This window comes from Buteo buteo, chromosome 11 (genome assembly GCF_964188355.1).
Source record: "Buteo buteo chromosome 11, bButBut1.hap1.1, whole genome shotgun sequence".
Classification (NCBI taxonomy): domain Eukaryota; kingdom Metazoa; phylum Chordata; class Aves; order Accipitriformes; family Accipitridae; genus Buteo; species Buteo buteo.
This window is the reverse complement of record NC_134181.1, coordinates 25,109,033-25,121,862: the sequence shown is the minus strand read 5'-3', so window position 1 is coordinate 25,121,862 and position 12,830 is coordinate 25,109,033.

Genomic DNA, 12,830 nt, shown 5'->3' with positions numbered 1-12,830 from the left:
GGAGGGGGGGGACGACACTCCCATGTCACTGCTCCCCCTCTGCATCGCTCATCTTCGGGATGGGGAGCGCAGTGTTTGACCTTCATGGGATAACTCGTGTGACTGGAGCTGATATCTATTTTCCTAACCTTTAAAAGAGCGTGTCTCTGTGCTATTTATTCTGCTGCTGTTCTTATTCCTGAGTGTGACAATTTTGGAAAGGGGCTGTTATGTTCATAAAAATGTAATCATCTAACGTGTGTGTTTTATACAGAAAATGGTGAGCAGGTGTTGCTGAAAAATGGAAGCTATTTGCAAATCTTGTAAGTACCTTTTCATAAAAGCTGACACAAAGGAACTCTTCCATGCTTATAGCTCATCTTTTGTTCTGCTTGATTTCTATTTAATATACATCAAAATACATTACGGAAATAGGGATATAGCTAAAAATTTTTATATTTTATAGGAAAAATAAAGGTCAGAGAAAGCGGCTTGTCCATGAAATCTTTTCCTTTTTAGACAGCAGCCAGTCTGTAAGTAATATTTATGAAAGCATTCTTGGAGACATTCACAATACATTAGCGATACGCAGACTATTGAGGTTTGTGTATGGAGATAAGGCATGAAGTTTGTCCATACCATAGTGTAACGGAGTTTTTCAGAAGTGTCATACTTTCCCTGGCTACATTAAGCTGAATATAACTAATATTTTCTCTCCTTAGGAGCTGCAGTCTTTCAACTTTCTAGTGAGTAAATGGGATGAGGTTTAGGAATCCCAGCTACTGCACACAAAAAGCAGTTGTAGTCAAGTGCTGAGAAATATCCTGATGAAGTGAGTTGAGAAAGTTTGGCTTTTAAATACATCCGATTGCTCTGAAGATGGATGTTAAAACAATACCACATTAAGGTTAAGACAAGGCTTTGTTTTGCCGAAGTTTTCTGGTGTTTGTAAAGAACACTAAAAAATTCAAGACGAAAGGGAAAGCAATCCTTTTGCTTGGTATCAAGAACAGCAGGTGCCTAAGTGCCTTTTCACTATTCCTATAAACTTGGCTTGGATAGAGGAAAAATGCAGCTGTGTCTCCAAAATAGTACAGGAGCCAACAGTCTTAAAATCCTTCCCTTTAGTCTAAGCACACAGACTAACTCAAGGCATTTGGATTTGATTGTAGTTTGTTTGCTGGCGTGATTAAGTGAGTATAATACTGACCCTTCGCAATATACACGTCATGTGTAAGCAAAGATCTCTTAGCTGCTGTCATTTCTGCCATCAGATAGCTAGTGCATTTCAGCATTTATTGTAATTTAAAGAAAAAAACATCCTTAAACTTGAAATGATCAGATATTTTTGTATTCTCACTTGTATCTGGAAAGCCATAAACATAGCAATGGCAGAAATACAGTCAGTGCAAGCAGAATGTTTATTAACTTTATGAGATTATATTGTTTTGGCATTGATTTGATATTGTAATTCGGAACAGCATGCAACATAAAGGCTAAAAGGCAAAGTTATAGGTATTTTAAAATCCAACACACTTAGTCAGCCCTCAAGAAAGCTGACGTTAAGGATGTACGAAGTTGATACTCATCTTAATGTTCAAAAAATGCGTTTTTCCTCTCCCAGGTCCAGGAAATCGATGCTTTGAGGACAGAAAATAGGAAGCTAAAAAATGCGGTACATTTTACACTGTTATTTAAATGTGTAGGCAGTTTGTTGTAGGACATCTTTTTGCACTTGCTCAGGGAATAATCATGCACATCAGTTTAACACCTTTGGTTTCTCTTGTATACAGAGGCTTCGCAGTTAGTGTTCCTATATTTGTGCTCATTGCTATTTTCATTCCATTTTCTCTTCCTCAGAACTCAAGACTGAGATACAAAACAAAAGGTATATTTTCTACAGTGCGCCTAAGCATCTCCCAACAGGAAATTCTTTATCATTAACATTTCATAAATTAGAAACTGAATTGAAGAGCAAATGTTTGTTATTAAAAATCTTTTAATACAAAAACATGTAAGGAAAATAATGTGAAGAAATTAATTGTGTATGCTTATAAAACTGACTACTAATACAACAAGCTAGGTGGGATCAAAATGTAGTTTAGATTACTTAAATTCTTACCTAGTAAACTTTCTTATTTGGAGAAGTATTGAAGCCTCCCTTTAAGTCAGTTGGAATTTGCACAGAGATCTGGGTGGAAAGGCTAGCTGTCTTAGGCCCTTGTTTCGCAGTAACTACCACCAAATATGACATTTTGCAGAGTCAGGCACATAAATCATTCATAGCCAAACACGCTGAAATGAAAGAAAAGTCTATTAAGATATCAGTGGAATAATTTGTACCCATCTTTTTAACCCATCTGCTTGGAAAATAACAGTGAGTTTTACTGTGAGTTTGGTAAATGGAGATTCATCTTTTAGATTGGGTAGCAAAAATAACGTATCATTCCTTTTTCTTCCTAGATTGGGCATTAAAGAAAGAAGAGCACAAAAAGTAAGGATGAGAATTATCTTACATTGGGTTAAAATGATACACAGCTGCGCTAAACTAACATGGCTTTGTGGTTTAGAAGGGCAGAGTGAATTTCACTCTTGTTTAATAAATCTTTCCAATTTCTGGTGGCTAAAGTTCTGTGACAAATTGATGCCTTTATCAGCTTTGTACTTGAGAATCATTCTGACACATCTATTTGCATTTTGCTTTGTTTTCAAAGTGAGATCAAGAGACTTTCTGGCCAGATATCCAACTACCCAAACGGCACCAATTTCTGGGTAAATATGTCAGTATTTAAAAAAAAAAATTCTGAGGGCATTTTAATGAGACTAAATGTCCTCTAAAACATATAGTTTTGCTACATGCTGCTGTGACACAAATAATAGTCAGAGGAAGGGAAGGAAGCCCTAGAGTTGTTAATTATAAACACGATTGGAGTTTGTGCCATTTGGTTGTAGGGACTAGGCAAGCATCAGAAATGGTTAAAAAACACCCTGTATCCCAAAATGGAGCAAAGGGAAACAAATTATAAACAGGCACCTTAACTCCTCCATCTGCATCAGAGAACCCCCCTGTTAGGGATGTGTACGAGAAGCACAAGACTTCTGTGTAAACTCCAAAGTGGACTTCTTCAGCCTTGTAAAAAATACCTCGCTTTTTACGATTGCTTATGAAATGAACTGTATCTCTTGTTTAGTACGAAGAGTTGAAGCACCTCAGCAGCCCAGATGTGTTATTTTTAACTGCTGAAAGAACAGCGGAAAATAGTCATAAAGAACGTTCCTCTTTACATATAAAACTGTTCTATATTTGTTCAGTTACATACTATAGCGATACACTTCCTATCTGCTTTGTAGCCACTGTAAGTGATTTAGAATGAAAACATTTGCATTGTATTAGAGTCGGAATAGTGTTACTTAGTTTAAAAGAAATGGTAACAAAGATATCTTGTATTCAGAGTTATAACTCGGATGTGAAGCATGCGGTCTGCAGGTAACTAAATGTTAAAATGATTGTGCTTCTATTTTTAAATTAGCAGATAAGAGAACACCAAGAAAACAGACCAAACATGCGAGGTGAGCAATGGGAAATGTTTGCTTTGCCAGTGCCTCTCGGAATAATAACATCATCACTTTCAAAACTTCATTTTTTAGCTGAATGGCTTAGAGAAATTATTACAAGGAAAACCAAGATTTTCAGAGGTGCTGAAGCAATTCATTTGCCTGCTAGTTAACAGAAATTTTGGGTGCATTCCAAGGTGTTTTCACAAAACTAGTGGCTACATATGCATCTTTTTTTACTTAAAGTACTTAGGTTTGAGTTGTAAAATGTGTGTTTTCATTTGTTATGTTTTAGGAAAAAAATTTTGAAAAGAATTGACGTCCCATGTTAGTATCATATAATTATCAATTTTAATTAAAGCACTGGAATTGAAGAAGCTTGTAGCAGCTTAGCTTAAATAACCAGTTAAACATAAATAGTCCCAACATGCAACTTCTGGGGAAAACTACAAAAGATCAGTGGCATTTTAAAATCGATTTTAATTGTGTTTGAATTCCTGCAGCAGGCAGATAGAGGGCGCCGGCGGAGCGGAGGAAAGGTGACTGCTCATCCTCTTCAGGGCTAAAGGCTTTCACGGCACTAGGAAAACACTGACCCCACAGAATTCAACAGACTTTATTGCCCATAGCTGTTTTCTTTGAAGGGATGTTGCTGAGATGCAGCAGTGCCCCAAAAGATGTGAAGCTGGCCAAGGACACGATGTGTTCGGTGACTCCGGGCTTGTCCTTGTGGCACAGAAGCTGCAGGGGAATTGAAAACCAGCAGCAGGAGCTGGTCTGTGTCTCACAAGCAATGTCTGTGTCCCACTGCTTCGTCCTCTGTGCCACGCAAGGCATATCATTCAGGCTGCTTTTTACCAGTTGTGGTGAAAAATCAGTAAAAGGGAATGACAGATGGGGTCAGTTGCAAGATGTAGCGGTAATGAAGAGATCTGCCTGGCAGTCTGATGGAAAATGTTTGTACAGTATTAATATGTCTGGGACGACTCCATGCATAGCTGCAATCTGTGCGTCACCGGATTCATGGAAGTCCCATAGCTAAATCTCATTATGTCTTGCCAGAGAGAGAGGTCTGGAAAAAAAGAACCTAGACTTGAAGGTCAGGGGACCTTGTTGCTTTTCTTTTGGCAAAATGATCCCACCCTATGGGCTCAGGCCGTCAGATCTGAGCCCGGGTTTTTGGGAGCAGTGGGAGGCAGCTGGGGAAGTCTGACATGCAGCGCAGTTTTGACCAGGCAGGCTCCAGAGAACCCCAGTAGCTTTGGCCCAGAGTGTGCTGGCATGGGAGGGCTAAAACCAGCCTGTAAAAGAGACAAGGGAGTATTGTACACCTTTTTTTCCCCACGTCATTAATATTAGCACACAGGAACTTCTCCTTTTTCTTGGACAACCCACTGTTTCTCATCCCTTTCAACCATAGGGAAAGAATTGACACACATTATGTTCCTATTTAGGAAACCTAAAGATGGCATTAGAGCTTTTTTTGTGTCTCTATCACCCATTCGTACACTTTTGCAAATCCTATCTTTTAAGAGCTCTTTCCCCCCACCTCCTTCCTTTGCACAGTTTCCATCTCTCCCTCTTCCATCCCTAGTCCTTCTGGTCCTTACACCCAAAATCACACAGGCTTTTAAATTTGTGCTTGTACCAAGGAGTGCTTGGTAAATCAGAAGAGTGTCCTTCCAGGTTCCAAGTACAAGCATGTTACTTAGTTTTACTGAAAACGAGGTAATGCTCCTTTTCAAGAACACTGGCTCTGGGTGAGTAATGTTCAAGCACCCAGAAAAGCCTTTGGTCCTGCTAATCGCAGTAAAAATGGCAGTTGGGATTAGATACTATTCCGAGAGGGACAGAGCTAAAAAGGGGCCGCACGAAACAGAGCCAGTGTACCCTCGCTGTCAGATCACTATTTATAGAAGACTGGATAAATGAATAAATCCTGCCTTTCACTTCCAATTAAGCAACTCCCCATTTCTTTGTTGAGTAACCTGCACGTTTGTTGTCTTTTAAGCACTTAGATTACCAGCTGAGATCACATTTTAAATTGCATTTCACTGTTCAAAATACCTTGGGTCTTCTTCCTACAGAGCGGTTAGAGGCCAGGAAGTTTTGCATATGTACAGATCTTAAGACAAAAAAAAGATTTGCATGGTTTAGATGGTTCAGGATTTCTCTAGGAAAAACACTATTCCAGGCACCTGATTTTACTCCTCACATTCAAACTGACTGACACCTTACTTAAGGAGTTAGTGGGGGTACTCACGGCAAAAGGTACTGCTTTATGGGCATAATAATTGCAAACTAAATAAAAAATTGGTATTTAATTGCATTCTATTGTTTTCTGGCCTTGTTTAGATTTGAAATGTTTTAGTGCCTGGAAAGTACTTATCATTTAATTATTTGTCCGGTTTCCTTGGAAATGCTTCTGTAATGAAGTCAGTGATTATTTTTTTCAACTAAAGAAGACCAGAATGTTGTCTACTTCTTAAATACACCTTTGTAATTGTCCTTAAAGGCATACAAATGCCTTTTTGTGCCTTTGCCATTTTTCTGTAGTGATAGATTTGTTTAAATGAATTACAAATCAAAAGTATAATGCAAAAGTTATTTTGTTATTTTAACATTAATATTCTACTATCAAAAAGGATTCAAAATTCATGTAATTATGGGGGGGATATTCTTTTATACAGGACTGTTGTAACTCACACAAGTAAAGAAAGCTGGAGGTAATGTATAGTAGAATGAATGCATACTAAAAGCACTAGCAAAGCAGTAGGTTTATAAAAAAACCAAACCAACTTGCTATGTGGACTGGAAATTATGTTCGCATCAAATGTGTAAAATAGTTACAAAAATATCCTAGGTTCTGTATTTTTGTTGCTGAAACTTATTATTACATCAGAAGGTGTAACACTGCATCTCCGTAATTTTGAATGTCCACGTTGAGACATCAGGGACTGATTTTTAGTCAAATTTAGGTAGCAGTAGGCACGTCTAAAAATAAAGTCTAATGCTTGCAAGACATTCAACCATAGAAAACCACACAATCAGTTGTAAATTGTCCTCTGCTGCTGGAGCCTGGTTTTAAATTGCCAGATAAGGGATTGCATTTTTAATGTCTCTTCAAAATACCTTTGAGTCAGGGACTTTTTGTTCTGCCTTAGTGCAGAGCCTAGCAGCTGGGCTGGCACCAATCTCCTGCAAGCTCCTGTAGTACAAATGCATAAAATAATAATGATAATGGACAGATCTGAGCACCTTCCTGAAAAGTACAAACAAACAGCAATACTGAACACAAATTAGAGGTACACTAGCCCAGCAGCATAAAGCTTTAGAAGAATTATCTAGTTCATTTATTTCAAAAGATAAAGTAGATCTCCCAATGCAGATTTTATCTTTAGTATAGTCTATTTATTTGCCTTCTAAACTTAACTGGATGTTTGTCGAGTCACTGGCCCTAGTAATTCAAACACCTTGGCTTCATATGAATCCAGAAAATGGTGGTCAGGTGCTACTTGGGTTTACTCTGTTTCCGTTTTCCCCTTCCCCCATCTAAGCTTTGCCAACATACCACAGTGTTGGCCTTCAAATCAGCCCTAAAACTCTGCTGACCAATTTTATTCATGCCAAAAGGTGCAGCACTCTGGGAACTGTGGACAAAAGGGAACCACAATAGGATCACAGTAAAATCTGCCGTTTCCAGAAGTCCCGAACTCTGACTTGCCCTCCTGGCGAGCCCATCAGACAGGATGGCCCTCGAGGTTTCTTAGTTCAGACTCCTTGATTCCCATAATTATTCTTCCACCATGGCTTTTATCCACCTGCAAAAGGTCAGTGTGGGATGTGGGTGACTTGGCTGTTTTGAGGAGGATGTGGCAAAATGTTTGTTGGCTGTCGTGCTGAGGTTTGCTCGTATTTATGTTTCATCTACATAGAAGTCGGTGGATCTGTGCTGATCTACCACTTTTACAAATTATCAAATAATGGACATGATAAGAACTAACAGAAAAGAAATATCTGAGGGTAAAAATACTTCCAATGATAATTTTATTAATTTCTGAGAGTGAGAATGTCCATCTCATTTGTAGGGTATTTATCTGTTATTTGCAAATAAGACATTTAAAGCAACTGTATTTTTATTTTGAGGAAATCTTTATGATTTTCCTTTCCCACAGAATGACTTTGGATGGTAGAAGAGCAGTTTAATGTCAACGGGACTTGTTGCTGGACAATGTAACATTTGACATTGTTTCTAATTTAAATCTTCCTTAAGAATTCATTCAAGTATATATTTGTATAAATAAAAAATTGATTTAATCTCACTAATAATTATTCTAGTCCAATTACTATTTAAACAGCATGATAACAGCTTCAGGGGCAGATTTTGTTACCTAAGTTTAGTCAATAGGATTGTCCCAGGATTACAGTGCTGTCTATTTTAAGAGATCAAATTTTATCTTGATTATTTAAAAAGGAGTCAATTTTCCTCTTCTTGTCTCAAAGAGAAAGTTGGCCAAGGCAGTTTGCGCTTCCTGGGACATCACACACTACCACCTAACAGAAAATTCCAGCTCTCTGCACCTTTGAGTCACATCCCATCCCATCTCACATCTCTAAAATGGTTCTACTTCGTTCTCAACATAGGAAAATAATTTTTCACCATCTCTGCTCTAGCAGATAATATTGGTTCTTTTACCAAATTTGAGTAGCTGTCCCATGAAACAGCAAAAACTGGGGATTGATGTGAGAAGAGCTCCTCCTGTTCAGAGAAACTCCACAAACTTGCACTTCACATGGAATATATTCCAAGTAGCTATTTTATATTTGACCCACGTATCAAACCAGTAACGTTACTGGATCAGACTGTGCTTCCTTTATTTCTTCCTACTCTAAAACAAAGGCACGGTGTCAGCTGTGACTTTGGTTGTGACACTTGTGCACAACTGCTCAGCTCAAACTGTCTAACTGAGCATAAGCTCATAAATGAAATCCCAGAGATTCTTGTTGAAAGTGTAGGCTGGAAACCATCCTGATGCACACAATGCCATGGAATAGCTCCCTGGTTTATGTGTTCTTGGTACCAGTTGCACACCAGACACACCGAGTTAGAAAAACTTAGATGTGCCCCTTCGAGCCAGATGTCTCGGCCGTTCTGACGTCAGCGTCTGCTTCCCACTAACGTCATTTGTGCCTGACGAACCCATTAGCCCATGTACAATATTCCACTTCTAAAGCTTTCTGCCTGCTGGTGGGAGAGAGCCGAACTGCAGAAAGCTACGTCATCAGGTATCAAGTCAGAAGAGGAGATAATCCTTCTGCGCATCCTATTACTGATTCATGTGCAAAGCTGCAGTGGAAGCCAATGGTGATACCGCAGGGGGACGGGACCAGCTGCGGGCATCCAGCCATGGGTGGCTCGCACCTTTTTGTCAGCTCCCTTGTATTAAGGAAATGGAAATGTTTGTGTACACCGTGAAAATGGCATATTGGTTCAATGGTCATCTCCCTCAATACTTCTTCAAAGCAGCAGTCTTTTAACCAAAGAAATACTGTGAGCGTTTCCCTCAAGCCCCGTTACACCCCAACCGTGTATGTGTTGTGGCATCCAGGGGCCAAATCAACCCGTGGCATGAGTGAGTCCGGCTCTGGAAATGGGCCAAGAACTAAGCATTTGCTCCCATAAATTAACATCTTTGGTTCAGTGACAAAATCCTCTTTCTATCGTGTCAGTAAAAGGCTAATAACGTTAGTTATAGGAGAGAGGAAAAACAGATCACTGCCAGCAGAAGGGAGCTGAAATTCATGCAAACTTTGAAAAATATAGTTGCTTAGAAACAATTGTGCCTGTATGTCTTGTGATGTTTTTCTTCCTCTGGTTTTCATTAATCCAAAATAATTTTCTTTACCTCTCTCCTGTGTGCAAGAAAGTTACAGCATCCCTGGTGATGGTCCTGGCTCCACATCTGGTTTCCGGTGACTTGGGAAAATCCCAACCCTTTCCCTGTGCCTCAGTTCTTACACTCTAAAACGATGCTCGTGTACAAGACATCTTCTGCCACAGAGTTTGGGTCTACTGAAGAAAAGTGCTACATAAAAAAGAGGTCCTTGGCAAGTAAAATAAAGTTTGGATGAGTTTCCATCTTTGAAGAGTTTCAGGCCTGTGAAACCAAAAATTAGTTTGTTTTCCTATTAGCTTTGCTTGTCAGTTGCCATTTAACCCTCTGCTTTTTCTAACGGAGTAGAAAAAAAAAGTCATCACACCATGAGTAGGCATGTCTTTTTTCCTACTCAATTATGTCTCATTAGTCAATACAAGTAACTCCATTTAACTGCCTTGGGAACAATTTCTGCATCTATTGAGCTGGCCTACAGTAAGTCTTGTGGTTTCCTGTTGGCCTTGGAAAATGAGCACACTTCATTATGTAGAATGGTTTACTTCACCTCATTATTTTTTCATAATCTTATTGTGCTTCCCTTTTAACAGTGACAAGGAGGAGAAAAAAAGCAAATAAGCAAGCAAAAGTCCTTTTGGGTCCAGAACTTTATCCGCTTTCTTTTGGAAACTGCATATATATTTCAATTATGTTGAGTTAATTGCCCACTCCATAAGGTTTTTTGGGAAAAGTCGAGTGAGTTTTAAGACAAGAAAAGCTCTTTCATAACCCTGCTAGCTGAGGCCTTTAAAAGTCTTCTTCACAAATCAGTCCAGAGCTAACCGGTCAAGCCCAAGTTAAGCTGAAAAGACTTTGTGTCTCTGATCCCTGTGCTTCCTCATCATATGTTTCTCTTCACTAGTGAAACGATTTCTAGACAAAGCCCGACAACGGTGGTCCTGGGCTCACGAATGCCTCGCCTCACTTCTTCGGTGTCTTGGCGATGATCGCCATCTGCTCCTCTGTCTTTATCCCCCTCTACTCCAATCCCTGATCCTCTTTATGGCACTCTTCTTATTTATCCTAATGTCCCCTAACAAATCCAGGCGAGTCATTGCACTTGGTCGAGACAGTGCTTTAATCTTCCTTCGTATCCCTGATGTAAAGAGCTGTAATGGTGCTGGTGTGTCATGCTGCGGATGCTGTAAGGACAACGGGCATTTAACTGCTGCTTTAGCAGTCTGGATATCAGCCCCGTGCTACGTTGGGCATTAATTCTGCTGATGACTGGCACCCGAAGCTTCAGAAGAAAGGGAAAACCTCTACGTTTTGCCTGTTGTGTGAAGCTCTGGGCTCGTTCCTCGTCGCCGGAGGAGAGGAGGATTGGTGTGGTGGAGGAGGCGTGGTTGGGTAACTCAAGCTCAGCAGCCAGCCTGAAAATCAGCTCCTTGGTCAGACGCAGTGGGGCTGCACAGGAGCTTTACTGCACTGGAACACTGGCCCGTGTCCCTGCAGGGGTGAACCCAGTCCGAACCTCGGGTGACGTGTCCTGGGGAACCCAGCGCTTTACAGCAAGTTGAACAAGTGCTGGCTTCTGTGCCACCAAGTCAGTAACCTCATATAAATATACACTTTACCTCGCTCTCCACAGAAGGGACAGTAACATCCAATATAGTGAGATAAGTGTGACTCAGGGCTTTAGTTCACCTCTGGTTTTATGAGTTTTTAATATGTTTTACAATGTTTTTTTAACTTCCAAGGCATTAAAAGCCAGGCAGTCCATCCCAGCTCTCACAAAATTAAGCTTAACAGTTCACGGGTGAGCCAAACGTATCCAAACAGACCCACAATCATCCCAGATTTGCTTCTCCTTTGGGGTTTTCCAAAGAAAAGGTCATACCCCGGGGTATGCCTGTTTCTGCAGAGCCACATGTGGATTCCCCTGTCGGCAGAACCACAGCCGGCAGCTCTGACTCTGCCTCTTGCCAGCCCTGCCTCACCCTCACATTTTTCCCGTGTCTTGTCCTCACTTTCACATAATTTATGACAATGATCCAGCTAAAATAACCAGATGAAGGCTCCGCTCGCATCACAGAGAAACTGAGTGAAAACGGGGGGTTTCAGCTGAGTTGGTTGATGCCTTCCCTCTTCATTTCCCTCCTGGAGCTGGTCCTCTGTTCTTCAGCATGCTTCTTTAGGTTTCCCTTCTTACTTGAAAGCAACTGCCCCACAGCACCCCCAAGTCCAAACCCACACGTTTCATTGCCTTTACTCTGAACCCAGCAGCCCAAGGCTGGTCTGAGCATGCTCCATCACATGGGTCACCCTGCAATTCCCATGTCCCAGCTGTGGTGTCCATTTCTGTTCATGTTCCTACCAGGATAAACATGTGGCGATGCTCAGACTCTGCGGATCAACAGGAGTGGTTGGCAGTAGACCATCCAGACTTGGAAAAATCAGGATGTTTCACCTTCTGCTATTGGCAAATAGGGCTGGATATTGGGAGTCCCGCTTTCCTTTACCAGGCTGACCCACAGGGAATGCAAACGAGCCCATTAACCTCCCAGAAGTGAGAGCTGCCTCCTGTGACTGGAATAAAACTGGGGACTGCTGGAAGGGTTAATGCATTTCTATACGTGAAGCCCTCTGAAATCCTCAGATGAAAGGGTCTTTACAAGTGCAAAGCACTATTATTTCTCTGGCATCTGAGAAGTGACTTGTGCAGGAGTTGCTGTGAGATTTCCAGCTAGGAAGTTCTGAGAAAGCTTTCATCTGAATGAAAAAAGAAAAAAAAAAAAATCAAATCCATAAACAGACTCTGGAGCTGATGTAGGTGTGTGAAACTCCGCGTAGCTCAGTGGAGCTGTCCCTCCTTGCGTCATGCCAGAATGTGACCCCAAATGAGTGATGGCACCATAGTGAGCAGCAAGAATTGAACTATTCAGTTGCTGGTGTCTGCTGTCAGAGGTGGCATTGTGCTTTCCATAATCTCTCATGTCGGGTCCCTGCCTCAGTGTTGTGCCAGAGAGGTATGCAGGGAGTTGAGCCTGCTGCTCTTTTCCCGTCACCTTCATTTCAAGTCCAACGAAGAGGCTGAGACTGAGGGCCTGCTCCTCTGCTGCCCTGTCTTCTTGCTGAGGATGGAGAACGGCGCTGAAGGTGTTTTTAAGACACGCAAACGGCACTGCTGTAATGATAACACTACAGTAGTGTCACCTTAAGTGACAAATGGTTGGAAAAGCATTTGTAGCTCGGCTGGTCGCCCCTTGGCTGCATCACAAGTCATCTCATTAGACCCATGCCTGCTGCTTGTTCTCTCCTCTGAAAAGCCCCTTCCCTGGCTCCTGCGTTTTGCAGACAGGCCCTGTTTCCCATCAAGCTGCCAAGATATATTTTAAGAACGATCCTACACTTCCAAGTTTA